Here is a 6,001-nt window from a genome sequence, read left to right on the forward strand (position 1 = left end):
TTGCTCAGCATTATTCTAGAACCTTGGTTTCCCCTCAGGAAGTAAAATGAATTCTCTTCCACTTTCATCTGGGTAGGTTTGTAATTGACTGGTAACCAACAGCATATGGCAGAACTGATACTGCATGACTTCTGAGGCTAGGTCAGAAAACTATGATGCAACTTCTACCTTACAATTGACCTCTAGTGATCTGGTCGCTGGCTGGCTGGCTGATACTTTTCTTCTTACTCTCCCTCCTAAATTATTAAGTACTCCTCACTTCAAAAGGTGGAACCTAGCTCCCCTCACCTTAAATGTGGGCTGAATTTAGGAATTTTAACAGGTGTAATGTGGCAAAAGTGATGGTATTAGGCTTCTGAATGTAGTTAATAAAAGACAACATGGTTTTCTCCTTGCTCGCTCTCTCTTGAATCACTCCCTGTGGGAGAAGCCAGTTGTCATGCTGGGGCAGCTCTTTGGAGAGGCCAATATGGCCAGGAACTCAAAACTTCTTGCTGACAGCCAGTGAGGAACTGAGGCCTCCAGCCAACAGCCATGTGGGTGAGCCATCTTGGATGCAGATTCTCCAACTCCAGTCCAAGCTTCAAATGACTACAGCTCCTGCAGATATCTTGACTGCAATCTCCTGGGATACCCAAGCCAGAACCACCCAGCTGGCCCCTGCCAGATTCCTGGCCCTTAGAAACTGGGAGATAATGAATGTTTGTTGATAAGTCACTACATTTAGGCTAGCTTATTACACAGCAATGAATAATTAATGCAGTGCGAGAATTTTTTTCTGTGAGTTACCGTTTCTTTAAAAATATTAGCTATCTCTGTTATAGGAAAGGGATGCCTTTGGTATCTGAATTGGTGGAATTCTGGATTATTTGTTCTCCATTTGCTCCCCACCTTCCTGGGATCATTTTTCCACCTGTCTTTGCTCTGCTCTCTGCTACAAGTGGCTGATTCCATCCATGGACTCCCTTGCATTCAGGCTTCTGTTTGGCTTCCATCCATGGAAAGCACTGGTAGGGGAGCAGAGGGCAGCAAGACAGAGGTGTGGATAACTACCCTTCTGACTCTGCTTTCCTTCCTACCAGGCCCTGGGAGGCAAGAGAAGATATTACATGTGATTTTATTTAACTTCTACCTGCAGAGTTGCCGTTCACTGTGTTCAAACCCATGCATTCAGAAGAAAAGCAACTCACTTTTGGTTCTTTCGTTGAACTAGACAACAGCCTTGAATTCTCCTAAGGCAATTAATTCCACTTACTCAGGCCTGATTCCTCTACAGGCAAGATCAGGTTACACTCTCTGGATCATGTGACTGCTGTTTGTTAAATCGAGTTGGGGTAATTATTGGGGTGGAGATACGAGACAAGGAATATCAAAGGTTGACATTTCTGGAAACACCTCAGAAGCTCTTCCTGCTTTGTTTGAGAACTGACTGGGCCAAGAACACCATGTGACATGCCCCCCCCCCCACCTCCAGCAGTCAGGGAGGGGCACACCTCTGAATAAGTCAGGTGGTGAATTGGAAAGAGCCCTGGGTTGGCAGGAGGGAGATCTGACTGCCAGTCCTCACTTGCCACAAGCTCACTACCTAACCTTGGGTGAATTTCTTAACTTCTCTGGTTTCCTCATATGTCAAAGGGAAACTTACCTATCTTAACTACTTCACAGGATGGTGGTTGTGAAAAATTAATGAAATAAGATTTTGCTGTACTATTAAAATATAAAATTAAGGCACAAAGAGGTTAAGTAACTAGCCCAAGAACATACAGCAAGTAAGTGGTGAAGCTAGGATTTGAACCTAGAAAGTCTAGCTCTAGAATCCATGCGCTTCAGCACTGCGTTCTGTTGGAGCCCGTGACCCTGACTACACTCCTCCAATAGTGCTTTCAGCAGATTTCCTTTCAATATCCCCTTAGGTCTCTTGTCACTTTCCTACTGTAATTCTGTGCTATTGTGGTTACCACGCTCCGCACACCCCCATACACACATTGTTGCTAGCTCCAGGATATTGCACTTGACCTGGGGTTTCTATTGTCTTTCACAATCTTACATCCTATTCAAAAGGGTCAGGGAGATACTTTAAAAACTAATTTTGAGTTAAAAGAACTTTATTTTTTTTTCTTGAAAAACAAAACAAAACTAGGGTTTATTGATTTTTATACTGCAAATAGTCATTACAGAAAGTTTTTTGAAAAATAAATTCGCACAAAGAAAGAGAAATAGAAAGCTACGGTAGTGACCAGAAAGAGGAATAATAATTATATTCATCTTAAAGGTGTGTGCCAGTTCTGTTTGAATTAACATTGCAAAACTCTAAAGCTGGAATCCAGAACCTCAAATCTACGATCAGAATGTCTTGAGATGGGTACGTGGAAGTCAAAGCGTTTCTTTTTCTTTTTTCCTTTTAGAAGCTATTACAAGGCCTGACATTTAAGGTCATGAATTCATCCTAGAAAAAGCACTGCATACCTCATTGCTGAATATCACTATGGTCTCCTTTGAAGTACTCCCCTTAGGAAGCTATGCACTGACGCCAGCACCTAGTCCACCCTTCAAAGCGATTTTGGAACTGTTTTTCTGGAATGACCATCAGAGCTATCATCGTATTACCATTGATGTCCTGAATGTCATCAAAATGTCTTCCTTTCAATATTTCCTTTATCTTCAGGTAAAGAAAAAAGTCATTGGGGGCCAGATCAGGTGAGTAGGGAGGGTGTTCCAATACAGTTATTTGTTTATTGGCTAAAAACTCCCTCACAGTGTCATGTGAGCTGGTGCATTGCTGTGATACAAGAGCCATGAATTGTTGGCGAAAAGTTCAGGCCATCTAACTTTTTTACACAGCCTTTTCAGCACTTCCAAAGAGTAAACTTGGTTAACTGTTTGTCCAGTTGGTACAAATTCATGATGAATAATCCGTGTAATAGCAAAAAAGGTTTATAACATGGTTGCAAAAAGTTCACGAACTTAATTGTTTGACCTCGTATATAAAATGTTGTTTTTCTTCTGTACTGCCACAGAGCTTCTACATACATTCTCAGTCCTAGTTGTGAAAGGTCAAGAACTTTATATTTTACATCAAAGTCAAATTCTAGGAATAGAAAGTCTATTAATTATAAACAAAAAACATAATACTCCCTATCTCTTTTCTAAAGAATATTATGGAACTCAAGTGAATGAGAATACAAATCTAAAATCTCCTCTCTGAAGGCCTAGGAGCCAGATAGATTTTAGAATTTAGAAATATTTTGAAGTTTTGAAGAGTCATATACTGTATATAATATACACTGTATATGTATTTAAAACTATATGAATATATTACATAACACAGGGTCTAGGGAAGCCTTCAGTAATCAAACAATTTTTCTACAAGAAAACATATACATATCCACACTAAGTGGGATAGAAAATGGTTATAAATAGCTCACATCAATAGGTCATGTTTTTCTGACAAAGGAAGTATGGAAGAACTCTGTTTTCAGAAGTAGATTGGAATTTGGAGTTATAGATAAAGGATTGTGGACATACTGAATTGGGCCAAGGGTAATAAAAATAAGCTTTCATCAGAGTCCTCTCTCTTGCACACACTTCCCCCTTCTAGTCCTAATCACCTCCTCAGGGAAGAAGAAGGAGTGCTACAGCTCTGCGCCCTCCCCCATCAAGATCAAAGAGATTCTTCTTTTCCCTTGAGGTTCGGTAGACTGGGGCAGTCCAAGCGACATGAAACTCCGACCCTAAGAGAGAAATGAGAGTTTTTGCTTTTTTAGAATGGGGATATCTTCTGTTTGCACCTCCAGATGTCTTCATCTCCTCTTAGCTTGCTCTGGGCCTCAGGAGGGAGAACTGTAGGGATGACCCTTGCCTTCTGGCCTCTGACTGACTGGGTTTGTCTCGTGGGGAACTCCGGCAAGAGATCAGAGAGGGGAGAAGAGCTGTGTCCCGGTGCTAGGCCCTGGGATGGCCGTGTCCTTCAAGTACAATCACTGCTTCCGTTAAGGCAGTCCTCCCCAAGTGGCTCTCTTTCCTTATGGGGCCCATTATCTCTTCCCTTCCCCCTGTTCCTTCAGGCCTAGGAGTTTTTACCGCCCCCTAGTCCCCACCACACCACACACTGTTGCTGGCTCCAGGATATTGCGCTTGACCTTGGGGTTTCCCGACACCCAGCCCTCATCTTCATAAATATCACTTGATTAAACTCTCCCAGTTTTAGTGGACCCTTTGCGTCCTGACAAGAGATAGATTGGTACAAAAGCCAAGACTGATTAAAAAGCGATAACGATTGAACCAATCTGTGCCTGAGTTCAATTTATTTAAATATTGCTTTCAAATAGCAATTTAATAGGCAGTTGATAGGAAACCGGTATCATTTTAAAAACCATTTATTTATTAAAGAATAATAAGAATAATAATTTTATAGAAAACTCATTATTAGCTCAACTTTCTCAGGAAGAATCAACAGACTCCATGCATGGTCTATTTTAAATCCTTTCTAGAACAAGTTAGGACTCAGGCACGGTGCACAGTGGGCCTGAGAGTGGTCTAAAGTCTTGTTGGCACCGCTCCAGGAAACACCTGGGAAATTGACCCTTGTCCTGCTTCAATAGTTCCGAGCGCAGGAAAACTGTACTTGGCCCAGGCTGTACTATCCCAGAGAGCCTGACGATGGTGCCCTATCTATACAGTATCCCCCACAATCACACTGTATACTTTATCATCCCAAGGGAGATAAGGCACACTTTGCCCAGCGAAGGAGGTCTCAAACACATGTACAGATCACACGTGTGTAAGGGCTGACCCAGCCTAATGTGTATAAGGCTTGCCTTAGAAGGGAACAATTTATTCTTCCAGGAAACTCCTGGCGAGGCTTTGTGGGCTGGGGAGCTTGTAACCTTTCCAAGGTGGAAAGGAGGCAGGATAACAGTGGTTATGAGCATGGGCTCTGGAGCCAGGGTGCCTAGAGTCAGATCCTTTACCAGCTGTGTGACCTTAAGCAAGTTAGCAGTCCCTCTCTGTCTCCTTTCTTCATAAGTAGAAGGGAAGAGTAGTAGGGTTTCCTGTGGGAGGTGGGGGTAGGATGTGTGTGCAAGTCAGATGAGTCAGTACACAGAGCGCTTGGGCTTATAACCATGCCTGGCCCTGTAGACGACTCAGGGTTGATGCCTATTATTTCTTTACTGGAGTCGGTTGCTGACCTTGCTGTGGTATGTCCTGGCTACAGACTTCTTTCTGTATTCTCTAAGTGCATCTGGGTGTGGCCTTTTAGCCACCCCCACCTACCTCTGGCATCCATCTGTCTATATGCTGTCTATCTTTGAGGTCTTCCTCACATCCCTGTCAGGTACCACCAGACCTCTCATGACATCTGTACTATAAGCACTCAGCCCCCAGGCAGGGCTAGTTGGCATCTAGGGGGACAGCCCTGCAATTTCACCCCTGTAATTACAAAAATAGGCATTTCCCATGTGGGGTGCACAAACCAGAGAGAATATTAAAAAACAACAGAGACCTCAAATGAGCTCATAGGGAGGGTAAAAATTGTTCTCCGGTTTTGAGGGGTCAGTGAGTGGGGAGAAGTGAAAATGAATTTGCCCTTTCCCAAACACACATTTTCTCACGTTCCTGTCTCATTTTCCTAGCTAATCGAGAAAGATTTCCTAGAGCTGTGGCTTGAGTTTCTTCACGATGGCACACAGAGAGTTTGGAGAGCTAGAATCACAGAAGCAGCAGATAGTATAAGTCTAAAGTGAGGAGACCAGAAAACGCTACAAAGGCAACACCTAAGCAAATGGGGTACAGCTGCTTGTTGGAAAAAGGAAGATGAGCAGGAACGGGGGCTTCCGCTGCAGGGTTGAGGAAGGAGGGGAGTGTGCCCTTGAGCAGTGAGTGGTACCATCGTTGCCAGGGGTGTGTGAGTTTGACAAAAGAAAAATGTATATCTCCAGCTCTAACCACAGACTTTAGGCCTGGCATAACTTTCCACGCCATTTCTAAAATAAGTCCACAG

Source organism: Hipposideros armiger, unplaced genomic scaffold (assembly GCF_001890085.2).
Source record: "Hipposideros armiger isolate ML-2016 unplaced genomic scaffold, ASM189008v1 scaffold_389, whole genome shotgun sequence".
Lineage (NCBI taxonomy): Eukaryota > Metazoa > Chordata > Mammalia > Chiroptera > Hipposideridae > Hipposideros > Hipposideros armiger.